The 16188-nt window shown below is 35.9% G+C and overlaps 1 long non-coding RNA gene across 5 annotated transcripts in view; it reads right to left on the reverse strand.

The window, feature by feature from the left end:
- LOC147583103 (uncharacterized) overlaps positions 1-16188 on the reverse strand; it is a 623699-nt gene that overhangs the window by 94051 nt on the left and 513460 nt on the right. For all 5 annotated transcript variants that reach the window (XR_015245463.1, XR_015245462.1, XR_015245464.1 and 2 more), the window contains one exon: positions 7177-7256. This is a non-coding gene — a long non-coding RNA (uncharacterized LOC147583103). The remainder of the gene's footprint in view (positions 1-7176; positions 7257-16188) is intronic.

Consider the following 16188-nt stretch of genomic DNA (forward strand, 5'->3'; position numbering starts at 1 on the left):
GCTGACCCTCTTATTCAATCACTGATCACCAAACCCCATATTAAGATGTTATTTTTGTTTTCTAATATTGAAAATTCTTTTTTTAATGTTTACTTATTTTTGAGAGAGAGAGAAACAGAGCATGAGCGGGGAGAGGCAAAAAGAAAGGGAGACACAGAATCGAAAGCAAGCTCTGGGCTCTGAGCTGTCAGCACAGAGCCCAACTTGAGGCTCAAACTCACGAACCATGAGATCATGACCAGAGCCAAAGTCAGATGCTTAACTGACTAAGCCACCCAGGCACCTCTCTAATATTGAAAATTCTTAATGGGTATAGCCTGCTAAAGCAGAGACCTAGGGAACAGGATCACAGGAGAAAGCATGAAGAGCTGGGTATTAAACATGGGGTGTGTTAAGGTAACAAGAACATAATTTGGTCCAATATAAACAGAAGAGGATGGACACATAAAATAACATCCTCTCACAAAGCTGAATGACATGAATTTCTTTACTTTGGTTTGCATTCTTTTTTTTTCAAGTTTATTTATTTATTTTGAGAGAGAGAAAGTGTGAGCAGGAGAGGGTGAGAGAGACAGGAGAGAGAGTGAGAATCCCAAGCAGGCTCTGCATTGACAGCATGGAGCCCTGCGTGGGGCTCAAACCCACGAACTGTAATATCATGACTTGAGCTAAAGTCAGACGCTCAACTGACTGAGCCACCTAGATATCTCTGACTTGTATTCTTTTTGAGAAAGTACTTTACTGGGAAACTTCCTTACTAATTAACATTAATATTTAAATATTATATAGTATTCAAAACAAATTTATTGAGAGCATAAATTCAAATTAGAGTATTTTACTAATAAATTTGAAAAGATAAAGAATGTCACCATCAATGTAATTATTCATTATACTCTAAAATAGTGATGGGATGCAGGACATACTACCCTAAAATATGGCACTGTGCAATATTGAATAATCTAACCTGAAGGAGTTTGAGAACACGGCAGAAGCCGAAAAGTTCACCTATCCATACCATCCTTCCCTGAAACAGGCCATAAAATCCTCCTGTGAGAGGTGCCCTTGTATTTACAGAGGAAAGGAGCATCTTTTTCTCCAAAGACAAAGGGACCCCAAGAAGAATCTTAACAGGACTGTCTAAATTTCCCCCCATGTAATGTATAATTACCTCCTACTCCTTTACCCAACCAACTCTCCACTCCCCATCAAACCCAGCATAAAAAGACAAGTCTGTGTCTTTGTGACTTCATTTCCTTATGAAGGCTGCTGTATTATGTAAAACTTAAATGTATATGCTTTTCTCCTCTTAATCTGGCTTTGTCAGTTTAATTTTAAAACCTGACCCAGGATGCTAAGCGGGTTGAGGAAAATGTTTTCCTCCCTATATCAGCTAAAATCTAGCATGTATCAAGCACCTCCTAAAAGCCAGAAGCGGTGTTAATTGCCAGCATTTATTTAATTTTATTTCAGCTTCATTGCAAAACGGTAGGACAGATATATCATTCTATCTGAGAGGATGAAAATAAGACCTATGTAGGATTCATGACCAGTCTATGGTCACATGGTAAGGAAATGGTATGATTACTATCCCATTCTCAAGCTGCCTAATTGTAAATGTACCTGTCCATACAATACTGTTCTATAAGAGCAATAATATACATTAATTCAAAACAATATTCTAGACCTTCAGTGTGGCCTGAGGTAAGAGATTTTTCTTGAACTCAGGAAAATACAAGAGTATAAATTAAAAGCAAAGAATTTATAGACATGTAGAAGACTAAATTAGGATATTTCTTTGTAACTTCTTATGCTAGTAACTTCAAAAATGTCAATGAAAAAGATGATTTGGGGGAAGCTATACATTACATAAGTACATATATTTTTACTTCGTATATCCCAGATTTGGAGCTGAGTTAGCAGATAACCTGGAAATGCCAAAGGATGCAGACAAAAATAGCCTCAAGGAAAGCCTGCTCTCTCTAGCCAATGGCCAGAGAAGGGGCAGCCTGGCAAGCAGAAAGCTTTTAGAAAGCAGTTGCTCTACTCCAGCTAAACACACTAATAAACACCACTAATAAAATGCCGGCTTCATTTCTACCTGCACTAGCAAAGGCCATGTGGGGAGCCTGGAATTCTACCCATGCCAAGGCTTACTGAGGTGTCCCAACTCCTCCCCAACTAGGGTGGTGTCAGAGAAGGCCAGGAAGGGAGCCAGGAATTTGACTACTGTCAGGGATGAGGCCTCCCATTGTGGCGTCAGTGGAAACCAAATGGGGAGCTGGACTTCCACCCCCACCAGCATAACTAGGTGCCCCTTCTCATCCTCACTGGGATGGTGTCAAAGGAAGCCTAGTGGAAAGTCAGGCCATTCACTATTGCCAAGCAGTAACCACTCCCCCACGGTGTCAGTAGAGGTCACAGGGAATAGTAACAGAGGTACTCCTATCCCTCCCAGGTGGGGAGATATACGGGAGGCTGTGGCAGTTCTGTTTCTCTTGGACTGGTGGATGGTGTCAACCTAGAGATATAAAAATAATATTTAAGACTTTGCCTGCTTGTCAGATGCTGGAGACTGAGACTACTGGGGATCCAAAGCTTCTGGCCTCTCCTATCCCAGCTGCTGTGTAAGGGAGCCATACCTTAGGAGACAGTGCCAGTACTTGAAAACATTTAAACAACAACAACAACAACAACAAACCAACACTTAGGAGTCAGGAGTATGTGGCAAATCTTCCCAACAGTGACTTATATCCGGATCTTCTGCTTTCCTACCCATTAAAAACAATCTAACGATATATCCTTTTGCTGCTAAAAAGAAACCGTCTAGAAGAATGTAGCTTTAGAGCAGTGGTTCTCGAGTGGCAATGATACTGTCTCTCAAGAGAAATCTGGTGACATCTGGCGACAATTTTTGGTCATTACGAACTGGTGAGGGGAGAATTAACAGTGACATCTATCACAGAGAGGTCAGAGATATTACTAAACATCTTACAATACACAGAGAAATCCCCCCCCAAATAATTATCTGTTGATGTTGAAAAAACCCTGCTGAGAGGGAGAAACTGCAATATTGTCGAAGGCTCCATGTGTCTATATGATTTTTACATTTACGTGTATACAAACTCTGAATCGGTTTCCCGGGTTTTCATGCCTCAGCACAAACACACAGACAGACAGACAGACAGACAGACACACACACACACACACACACACACACACACCCCTTGGTTTCTTTTTAATATGTGGCCATTGGCACAGAAAAGTCCTTTAAATGAGGTTTTTTTGTTTGTTTTTCTATTGTTTACATTTTAAAGCAATACTTGGTTTTAATAGAGATAGGAGAAATTCACAAATGTATAAACAATGATAGACTTGAGTAGTGGACATCCAGATATTTTTCTTTGTTTTTCTATTCTTTCCTGAATTTTCCCAATTGGAAATTATACTGATTGACTTGTCACCTTTTTGCCATATTATTATTCTTTAAACCATGATTTTTATGGCTATATAATGCCCCATTACAGAGGTACTCATAATTTATTTAACAGATGTCATATTTTGGATATTTTTGTTGTTTTCAATCTACCCCCTCCTCCCTAGGAATAGTGTTGTATTTATATCTTTTTGTGTCTCTCCTAATATTTCTTGAAAACAAAGTCTTAGATGTTGAATTTATGGGTCAGAGATTATGAAAAAATTGGAAATCTTCTTGTTGCTTATTACCAATTTACTTTGTATAAAGATTGTAGTAACTTAAACTGCTATTGAAATATGTGAAAATGGCAGTTTTCTATACAACTAGATAATAATATTGCTGTAAAACACTCCTGAGCTGATGAGAGAGAGCAAAGAGTAGACTATGATAAAAAAGATTAGATATTAGGAGTTTGCTTTCATTTCAGGTTGCATTTATTGGAGGTCGGCACTATTTCAAAATAAAGCAGACTTTGCCTAGGCTCAGAAGTCACCAGCTCAAACTTGTCAGGGGTCAGGCCGGCAATTTATGGATTGAGGAGGCCTTGGGCAGAATGAGTGCACCTGGCGCCTCTAGCGGGAGGAAAGGTGAAAGTGAGAATGGAAACTGACTGAAGTCAAACTATTTTTTCTCAATTCTGTTTACAGTATTCTCAACCCCAGAACTTTTGAATAGCAGGACATTTTAGATAACTTAATCCAACTACTTCATGTTACGAACAAAGAAAATGAAATCCAGGAAACTTCAGGAATTATCAAAATTCTCAGTTAGGTAAGGGTAGAATTACAATTGCACTGTGGGCTGGCTGACTCACAGCTCTGAACGTTTTTCACTGGATAATATTTTGATTTGGCATTTGCTCTGAATTGTGAAAATAGGCAGTCACCACAAACCCAGAATATAAAAGGGTTCAGAGAAGCCCTGAAGGCAATCAAGTAGTTTACTTCAATAAGTTATTGCTAGTAGTCATTTACTGGTTTCCTCAAAAATATACTTGCATGATTTATTTTCTCTTGACCTGGTTGAAGAGCCAAGACAGAGAGAAATGGGAACCATGGTGAGAGGTAACTCCATAAGTGGGTTAAAGAAAATGGCCATGCTGTTTAAGGTAAAGGCAATATATATTCCTAACTCATCGGACACATAGATTCATTACATAAGATCAAATTAAAGGGCATCATTCCTTTGAGCAATATCAACTTTAGCCACGAGACAATTTATGTGGAAAGAAACATATATAATATAGATATATGCTACCTGCAATTTAATACAGTTGACCCTTAAATAATGCAGGGATATGAGCATTGGCCCCCTAGCAGAGTTGATAATCCACATAAAGCATTTGACTCCTCAAAACTTAACTACCAATAGCCTACTATTGACCAGAAAGAAGCCTTACCAATAACATGAAAAATTAACACATATTTTATATATGTATTATACACTGTATTGTTATAACAAAGTAGAGAAAAAATGTCATTAAGAAAATCATAAGGAAGGGATTATGCACCTATATTGTACTGTATTTATTTACAAACATCCACATATTAGTGGACCTTTGGAGTTCAAACCCATGTTGTGCAAGGGTTAACTGTATATACCATATATAATATCTACAAGCAATGTGCACGCACACACACACATTTTTTTCCTCTTCTTGCAGACAGAAATAATATAAGAAAGAAATGCCTGGACAAGATATAAGTAGAACCTAACAGCAAAACAGAGAATTTTTTGGCAAAGTCCTAGCAACCGTTACTTTATCCTGTGGAAAAAGCTCAAGGGTGTTGCAGAGACCTCCAAACTTGTAGGTCAAAGGAACTAACAAGGGAAATGTTAAATTGCTTTGCTCTCATCTGCCCTAAATTACTACTCACCACACCCCACAAGAGAAAACAGTTATTAATAAGATTTTTCCATTATTTTCAAAATAGCTTAAATATGTATTGGACTGTGTTTGTCAAGTTAAATAAGGCTATTTTTGGAGGTGTATTAGACAGAAAATATTTTAACTCTTTCAGTAAAAATTTAATGATCATGAAAGAGTCAAAATTGTTTCAGATTATAAAATGTTCTAAGGAGGACACCTAAATGGAAGCAAATTAATAATTCAAGAAATAGCTTAGTTTAATTTTTGACTATAGCACTTAGCCTTTTAGTGTTTAAATAATGGAACTATTATTGTCCATTAAACAAATCCTCATTAACATTAAAAATTTTTATCTAACTATGCTGTAGTTATATATCAAGTTTATTTAGGCAATCATATAGCTACGAATTCAGTTAAGCCAATTGATGGATATCTAGACTAAACATAATATGTTAATTAGAGTTTCTAAAATCTTGCTAAGTGAAAAATAATCTTTTAGGTAGTATAGATAATTTATGTGAACATAACTGAAGGATGAGTCTCAATTTATTATTGTTATAAGCTAGGACAGGGCTGTTCTGCTGTTGATGATAATCAAGGACAGACAGTTTGGTGATGACAGTGCCTGGAGAGAATGGATGTGGGTTCAGACATATTTAGTATCAGGTAGCAGGAAGATAAACATCAACGGTGGGGATAAACTGTGGAAACTAACCTATGGTGAATTAGGACTAGAGAAAACTTTGATAGTTGCCTAAATAATGAAGGCTTTTAAAAATAACTGTAGATAATTGTGAGAACAGTAGAACTAGGCATAATAGGTAAATGATGAAATCTGCAAATATGAAAGATAGCAGATTTTTAGATAATCATGGGTATACATGGTTGCATATACTGTTCCTGGATTAATTTTGAGAAAAAAATCAAATAATTGATTAATACTATCAAACAATGACTTTCAGAGATTATATTTGGTAATGAAATTATTTGAGTATTTCTTTTTCTTCTGTGGGGGATGCAAATTAATAATGAAATGGCCATTATTCAGGAGAAGTAAAAGGCAAACTGAAAAGACCAAACTATCAACTGAATCTTTGAAAAATAAAAATATGACCAGGATGGCAAGAGTAGTCATTTATCATGTCAGCTCAATTCTAATAGTTATATCTGTGAGTTAGAATGTTAAGGTCACCATTTGATATAGAAGAAATTGGAAACCACCAGCGAGAGCAAATGTTCAAGAGGTCAGTGCACATTAGATTTAAAGGTCTTTAACAACCATGTGCAGATCGCACGTACAAGGTGATGTAATATCATCCCCCAAGAGGTTACATTAATAAAGAGAGTCAACCACAAGTTGAGAAGCAAAACTTCACAGTGATATTTCAGAAATTGTAATGCCAGTTCATCTGTAAGAGATTCACTGTGTTATTAGCTACATTTTTTTCTTTGCAATTATTGCTGCTGATTATTTGTGTTGAAGGTTTTTAAGAGCATGTGGGCTTTTCCTTTTTCACTCAGCTAATCTTTTGCATGATATCGAGTCTGACCTCACAGGTTTCTGGCACTATTTCAGAAATAGGTATCTCTTCTAAATAGGTTGTCTGGATGGAAAGCCTCTATTAAACAAGTGGTTTAGATTGGAAACTCAAAAAAAAAAAAAAAAAAAAAAAAGAGTTACAGACTGATATTTTAGAGTCTCAATGGCTTTTATGAGTTTTTACTTTAAAAATGTCAGATTATTTCATATCCTATGCATTTTTAAAGTTGGTCATTCATAACAGGATATTTAATACAATTTTTTCCCCACAAATGTTGAATGAGTACTTACAGGTCCAAGGCTCAGAGTAGGAACTTTAGAGATACACCAAAGGAATGAGAAAAAATCACTTCTCTTATGATGATCACCATCTGAAGAGGTAAGAAAATAAGACAATGCAGAAATACTTATACGCAGGGTAAAATTGGGATATTTGAGATTCTAATAAGGTTTATGTGTTTCACTACTGTATAGTGATTTTGGAGGCATCTTCATGAATGCTTTGATCAAAATTACAAAATAAGACACCTAACCAAATATTAAGTACCTAGGTCTTGGACTAGGAAATATATGCAAAATTCAAAATAGTGGAGAATTGGAAAACTGTTTATACTGGGTAACAAAATAATTTTGATTCATATGTATAAACAGTCCTCTTATACCCACTCTAATAATGGATGAAACTCCAAACAAGATTTCACAGCCACGTCATAATACCCAACCTATAAGACACTGAATAAGTTGCCCTGGTGTTTCAACTTCCCCAGCTGCTCCTCATTCCATGATAAAGAGAGCGACAACTTTGATATCCATAGTATTGAAAGTGACAATATATGATCAACTTTGTGGTTTAAAAAGTTGTGAGAGGGGCACCTGGGTGGCTCAGTCGGTTGAGCGTCCGACTTCGGCTCAGGTCACGATCTCGCGGTCTGTGAGTTCGAGCCCCGCGTCGGGCTCTGGGCTGATGGCTCAGAGCCTGGAGCCTGCTTCCGATTCTGTGTCTCCCTCTCTCTCTCTGCCCCTCCCCCGTTCATGCTCTGTCTCTCTCTGTCTCAAAAATAAATAAATGTTAAAAAAAAAATTAAAAAAAAAAAGTTGTGAGAGGTTTGAGCCATAGTTTGCATGGGATAGTTAAATTAAATGCCAAGGAAAAGTGTCAATATACTCATAATTACATTACAATAATATACAAAGGGAAAATAAGACTGTAGCAGACCTTGTGCTATGAACCATCTTCTCTTTGCAAATAACTTAAACATCCCTATCCCAGGAACAATATAATTTACCAAACTGCCACGATTTGGCCAAACACATGTTTTTAATGCATGAGAATATTTTGCTTCATGTAGAATGACATGTAACTTTAATTTAGCATAAACAAAAATATTGCTCAAGTCTTGTTCATTATTTTATTTAAATGACAAAAAAATTTACCCAGGGTAGAATTTTAGAGCTGTTATAAAATAGGCAAACCAACAAATTTAGGAAAATCTTAATGTTTATCATCAGAGAAAATTATATATGCCTACTTTAACCAAGGAGGGAATCTAGTGAGCCCCCCACCCTGAATAACAGACTAAGAATATTGTTTTAGTTTCATTTATTGCTGAAGTAATCTTATAAGTATGGATGGATTGATTCTACAGTGACTGACTTGATGATTTTGAAACTAGAAAATGAATTGAGGGTTTCTTTGAGGGAACTATTCATAAATGATAGAGAACAGGATCCCCGTGAAATAAAAAAAATAAGAAAAATGAAGGAAAATTAAAATACCATATTTTAATATTTTTATTAGATAGATTTCAATTAGAGAGGTGGTAAAAAAATAAACAGAATGGTTGGGCACCTGGGTGGCTCAGTCAGTTAAATGTCCAGCTCTAGATCTGACTGTTTATGAGATCAAACCCCACATAGGACTCTGTGCTGACAGTGCTGAGCCTTATTGGGATTCTCTCTCTCTGCGCCCCCCCCCCGCCAATCGCCCCAACTCATGCACTCTCTCTCTCAAAAATAAACATTAAACAAATAAACAGAATGAGATTCAATAGAGAAAGATATCACAAAGTCAAAATAAACAAAACGTTGTAGGAGTAAAGTTAAAAATTACAAGGTAATGCACAAAGATCCAGACAATACTTGCCAATAATATTCAACCACTAGTCAACAATTTAGCCAGCTTAGATCAAAAGGTAAAATAAAAGAAGGAGCAAAGTTATTATTTTTTATTATTAATTTAGAAAGAGAGAGAGAGAGAAAGAGAGACTGTGTGATCAAGAGAGAGGTGCAGAGGGAGAGAGAGAGAGAGAGAGAGAGAGAGAGAGAGAATCCCATGCAGAATCCCTGCACAGCACAGAGCCCATGCAGGGCTTGATCCCATAATCCTGGAATATGCCTTGAAATTGAGAGTTAGATGCTTGATTGATTAAATCACCTAGGCACCCCAGGAGCAAAGGTATTTAAATAATAAAACTTTCTACTTATTACTTCCAAGTCGATTGGGGGCCCATTCCTTCATGCACTGTAACAAACAATGGGACTATAACAGTGGATGAGACCAACACGGCACCTCTATTCATGGAGCTGATAGTCTACAGAGAGAAACAGTCAATAAAATAGTAATCAAATGAATACTTACGTAATTAAAAATACTGATGGGTACTATAAAGGTAACAAAAAGTAGGTGTTAGGATGAAGAATAACAAATGGCTGCCTATTTTAGCAGAGAGACAAGGGAAGACCTCTCTGAGGAGGTGATAGTTAAACTAATATCTGAGTCAGAAAAAGGAGCTAGAAATTTAAAGGTCCATAAAAAAGGAACATTTTGGGTAGAGGGAAGAGCAAGGGTTAAAGCCCTGAGACAGAAACTAGATCGGTTGCTACAAGTAGGAAGAATTGTTATAGCCGAGTATGTATTTAAGTTGAGTAAAAGGGAAAGCAGTTTTTTTTATATAAGACGTAATTTACAAGAAAAAAACATAAAAGCCTACCTATGGGTAGGAAGTTATTAATACAGATAAAACTAATCCTAAAAGTTGTCTAGTCTTCCCCTTTCTACTTAGTCCAGATCTCATTTCTCCTGTATGAGTAGAAGAATAATCTCCTGTGTCAAAGAACTGGATTAGATAAAAGAATTCTTGCAAGAAGGTATTTGTGTATTTGGTTTTCTGTGTGTTATACAAAATTAATACCATTTAGTATTTCTGAAATTTATATTTTGTGTGAGGCACTGAAAGACCAGAAGCCTGTGTTACACAACTTCTTCAGATTGCATAAAATGTCAAAAATTGTTATTGGTTCTCAAATTTCCAGAGATGACTCACCAGTTTGGGTGGCTATATCATATCAGACTTTCAAGGAAGTAGCCCAGGGTTCAGGGATCACATATTTTATTTTTATTAAAATTTTTACTTGACCATAGTTTAAGTGGTCTTATTTTTTTTTTTTTTTTTAGGTACTGAGGCCAGTGGGACTGTATTGATTTGCCAGTATGTCCTACTTAAAGCTGATTTCAGAAATAAAGTAATTTGTTACATTTTTAGAAACTAGGTGAATCTGCAGAACTGGGCCAACGCAGAGTAAAATAAATGACTAATCAAAGTAAAACCAAAATAAATAGAGAAAGTGTGTGTGTGTGTGTGTGTGTGTGTGTGTGTGTGTGTGTGTGAAAGAGAGAGAGGAAGAGAGGAGAGACAGAGAGAGAGAGAGAGAGAGAGACCCCATTAACAAATTAGGATTAAAAAAATTAAGATCAGTGCTTCTCCCCCTTATTTCCCATGCCCCAACATTCTCATCTGTGGTAATAATGTAGTAGCTGCCTTTTTCTTCATATATATATACTCAAAAAGGAAATGCCTGAAGAGCAGGGACTTTAATTTCTATGTAGAGATTGAAATATTAGTATCCTGGAGTCTTGGAGTAGATGGTGTAGGACTGTCACATAGATGAACCTCCTCTTCCTTTAAAACAGTTGGTTTCAATACATCAGAGAAGAAATATTTTTAGAGATTACAGTCTTCATCGAACCTGTATTCTATTGATTTCTATTCTTTGGCAGAAGTTTCAGTATGTCACTAATAAGAGTAAATGCCACCAAAATTTCCGGCACTATGTTTCAAAGGAAAACCTTCAGAATCCCAGAGAAGGTTTATGAGATGGTTATGGGTAGTTAAGACTTGCAAGTGTCTCCCCACGCTATTAAGGAGGGTGTCTGTACTCTCCAGCAGTGGGACACAGAGCATGCAGCCATGGCTGCTGACTGCACAGGTTTCAAAGATAAAGTGGAGCATGTGGACATTTAGGCGCTGACTCCAGCTAAATTGGTTAATGACTAGTATCATCTAAATGAGGTAGCAAGCTGAAAGACTCATAATCTCTCCCCGTGCGCAGATTTTAATTAAATAATTATAATGTCCTTGTTGTAATTATTTATCAGTAACTGTGCTCTTGAGTATTGCCTGTTTCGCCTTCATCTGTTCTGTCAGCTCAGCTGAACAATGAAACATTCACTTGGCGAAGATGAGGGGGAAATGAATGATTCTTATTCACCACAAAATAGCACTTGAAGAATTGTCAGCAAGGCAAGATTCCAGGTTCTGCATTTATAATTTTGTTTTTTGGAGAGGAAGCCCAGTGCCTGATCTGGGATATGATATGATTAGGCATGATGCAGACTCAGTTTCTCTTCTAACATTCAGACATCGAGGCCCCTGAGGGGTTTTAAGAATATGAGGAGAAGGCATGTTTTCTCAGCATCTAGAACTTAACATTACACACTGAAACACAGCTCTCAAAGAACAGCATTTAAAAATATGCTATTTCCTATTTGGGGACTGTGGAATCTATAGTCTATAACTCAGCATGTGTCTCAAATAGTGCAAAACCCAAAATTGACTAAGTAACAGCTTTATATTAATGATACCCATAATGATTCAGAAGAGAAGTGACTGAAAAGACTCAGTAAGCAGTAAAGCTGATTCATGAGTCAAAAATGGGGTCACAGTGGAAAACAGAGGTAGATTTAGACCATGTAAAAGGAAGCAAGATCTTCATAGCAGACTTCCCTTAAGGAACTTGCTTTAATAAAGCATCACTTTTCTCCATTCTTCTGGGAGTTCAGAAAGAAGAAAAAGGTTTTAATTGCCATATGAGGGGTTTAATTTTAATAAAAGGAAGTACACTGTGAGTGTGAATAGGGTTTGTAAGGCACTATAATACAACATTTGTCTTTTTATGTCCCCCCTCCTGTAATCTGCCCATCCTGCCTCCTCCCATTCTGCTAGGACCTTCCTTAACCGGCATTAGTAAAATGTACCTTCAGATTCCATTCACTGAAGAGATTTTGATTTAATGTGGAAATCTTAAAAATGAAAATGTTTCAGCAGCCAAAAGCAGATTTGGGGATAGTGATTTTTGAAAAAGCTGAGTAAGTTATATATTTGTTCAAGGAAGTGCTTTAAATTTGAATCAGAATTTGTCACCAAATCTGACTACAGATATTTAAGACAAGTCTGACTTAGGCGGTTATGGGCAATAAGGAAAACACAAGGCAAGTTATGAAATTTTATTTCCATGCATATTATGGATGTGTGTCTGTATGAGGCTTAGGACAGGAAAGACGTAGCTCCTTTAATCGCTCCTAATAATACCTTAAACTTTTTTTGTATAGAGTCTTATTTATCCTTTGCTAGGATTATTCCTAAATTTCTTTATTTTTAAAACTGTTACATATGGTATCTCAACATTTTCATTTTCTAATTGCTTGTTCCTGATAAATTTTTTTTGATGTTCCATAAAATCACCATGAACATTGAATTAGTGAATACTGAACCATGGCTCCCCTTGGGAAGAGTCAGATTTCTGTGAGCCTCCATCTGGTCACATTTTCATCAAGCAATCAATGCATAACTTTGTTTTATTTATGTTTCTGCTTAAAGAAATCTTACTTAATATATATAATTGATTCATTAACACTGAATTCACAGTCAGCAGTATTATAACTCATGACTGAATGGAGTGTACCTAACACACGTATTTTCTCTCTAAGGCAGATCACAGCCTTCTTGAGCATAGGAGTACAGTACAATACTTCCACTGTGAGCTCACTGGGGCTCATTTTATTTTATTTTTTTTTTTATTTTATTTATTTTTTTTTTCAACGTTTATTTATTTTTGGGACAGAGAGAGACAGAGCATGAACGGGGGAGGGGCAGAGAGAGAGGGAGACACAGAATCGGAAACAGGCTCCAGGCTCTGAGCCATCAGCCCAGAGCCTGACGCGGGGCTCGAACTCACGGACCGCGAGATCGTGACCTGGCTGAAGTCGGACGCTTAACCGACTGCGCCACCCAGGCACCCCAAGGGGCTCATTTTAAAGAGCAACATCACCAACAAAAAGTACAAAATGTGTAAAACTTGTGCCACAAAATGGACTGTCATTTATAGTGTGAGAGCTGAAATAAGAAGGCAGAATAGCACCTTGTTTGACCTCAGCTGGGAACATACACGTTGGGCAACTCAAATTTTTCACCCTCTTGTGCATGTTCACAAATGGTTATGAAAGTTTTCTGGGTATTGATTTTGGCATCACAAATCAATTTTAACAAATAGAAGAATTCAGGAATACTGAATTCATAAGTAATGACGATCAACTCTAGTGACTTTGCCATATTTTCTTGCTTATAATAATTAAATTTTTTTGAATATATAATAGTGAATACAATTGTGAATGATAATAGCATTTTCTTCCCTTTCCAATCTTTATCAGTTTCACTTCTTTATCTTGCCTTACTCCACTAGATAGGAACTCTGATGCAATATTGAATATGGGAGGTGAGAGCAGGCATTCTCTGCTCAGGTCTAAACTCAGAAGGAAAACATAATATTCTATCATAAGTCTGGTGTTTGCAATAAGATTTATTGTAGGTCCCTTTATCAGATTAGTAAAATTCCCTTCTTAGTTTACTTAGCTCCATTCTTAGCTAACTTAGAGTTTTATTATGAATGAGTATTAAAATTATCAAATATAGGCAACTGTAGGCATGTATATATGTGTGTGAATGTATGTGTGTATATAAAATATATATTTTATATATGTATATAAAATATATTTATACATATAATATATATAATGTATATAAATATATATAAAATATATTTTTTCTTTTGAGAAAGGATTTTATTTACACATTTGTTCTCTTAACTTGACCCAGAATTATTCAGATTTCTTGATTCTTCCTATTTCAGCTTTCATAAATGGTATTATTTCAGAAGTTCTTCCTTTGCAAAAAGCCTCAGATTTCTTGGATAACTGTATTCAAGTTATCATTTTAGTTGTATCCCACAAGTTTTGAGAGATGATTTTTACATTATCTTTCAGTCAAAATATTTTCTAACTTTCCCTGTGATTTCTTCTTTTACCCAATGGTTATCCAAAAGTAATTTTTTAATATCAAAACATTTGGATCTATTTCTATTTGCCTTTTTTGTCATTGATGTTCAATTGTATGTATGACTTCAATCTTTGCTTGAGAATTGTAATGTTTAAATTTTATTAAGTGATTCATATGCTCTCAAAAAATATTCTACAGTTGCATTCAGTGATCTCTTAATGTTCATTATAGTCAAATTTATCGTTTTTAATGTTTAATCTACATGTTCTTTCAATTATTGAGGAAGGTCTTAGAATTTCTGATAACTTGACTGTAGATTTCACTGCTTTTCATTTATGTTATTTTCTTATTTTATATATTTTTAAGCTATTATTACGTGCATAAAAATTTAGAATTGTTATCCTTTCCTGGTAGAAAATAACACTAGGACATGACCTTTTTTATTTTTAGTAACTCTTCCTGCTTTAAAATCTACTTTTCCTGGGGTGGCTGAGTCAGTTAAGCATCCAACTATGGCTCAGGTCACGATCTTGAAGTTCGTGAGCCCGAGCCCTGAATTGGGCTCTGTGCTGACAGCTCAGAGCCTGGAGCCTGCTTCGGATTCTGTCTCCCTCTCTCCCTGTCCCTCCCCCACTCATGATCAGCCTCTCTCTGTGTCTCAAAAATAAACAAACATTTAAAAAATTAAAGAAATCTACTTTTGCTGATATCAATAGAGCTACATCAACCTTCTTAGGTTTGGTGTTTACGGAGCACAGCTCTTTCACCCTGTTACTTTAAATCTTTCTGTACTCTTATATTTAGGGTGTGTCTCTCATAAGTAGCATGCTTTTGCATTTTTCATCCAAAATAGCAACCTTTGTTTTTTTAATTGGAGTACTTATTTCAATTTTTTAGTGCATTAGGATGAATCATGTGCAACGGCCATCTTCACAAACACCTGAAATTTTATGTGACTAAATCCAATAATTACTAATGTAGTTGCACTTAAATCTACCATCTTACTTTGTATTTCTATTTTTATAAACTGTTTTATGTTCTTCAATTTCCAGAATCTTATCTTTTTTTGGATTACTCTATTTAAATTATTTTGTTTTTAATTTTTCTCCTATATGAATGTGTTACTTACACAGTCTTTTCTTTTCCTGGCTAACCCAGAAATTACAAATGCTCCCTTGACTTTTAGATATCTAATATAACACTTTTACCACTTGTGAGATGAGACAACATCCTAGAAAACTCTGACTTTATTTATACACTTCCTCACCATCTTGTGTGCTGTTTCCCAGTAGTTTACATATCTTTTTGAGCATTTAAATAAACTTTTATGTTGGGATAGTTTTAAATTTATACAAATGTTGCAATAATATTAATAAAGGTTCCATATATTCAACTGCCCATTTCCTTTTTTGTTACCATCTTATATTATTATGCTATTTTGTTATAACTAATTAACTGATATTGATACACGATTATTCAGATTTTCTTAGTTTTTACCCAATGTTGTCTTTGTGTTCCAAAGTGCTACCAGGATTCACATCTTTATTTACTTGTCATATCTCTTTAGGCTCCTCTAAACTGGAACAGTTTCTCAGGCTTTCCTTATTTCTGATGACATTGAGGATTTTGAGGAGTACAGGTCAGGTACTTCAATTTGGATTTGTCTGATATTTTTCTTATGGTTAGAGGTGAGTTTTTGGAAGGAAGATCACAGAGGTAAAGTGCCATTCTCATTACGTACCAAGAGTGTGAATTATAACTGACATTGACAACTTCAAGTTTGTCACATTTCTACAATGTAAAGTTACTCTTCCCACCCCACCCCTTGGCCCCGTACTTTTTAGAACTAAGTCACTATGCTCAGTCCACACTTAAGGAGTAGGGAGTCATGCATCACCTCCTTGACAGTGGA

The sequence above is a fragment of the Puma concolor genome, chromosome A2 (assembly GCF_028749965.1).
Source record: "Puma concolor isolate L17-30 chromosome A2, mPumCon1.1.hap2, whole genome shotgun sequence".
Classification (NCBI taxonomy): Eukaryota; Metazoa; Chordata; class Mammalia; order Carnivora; family Felidae; genus Puma; species Puma concolor.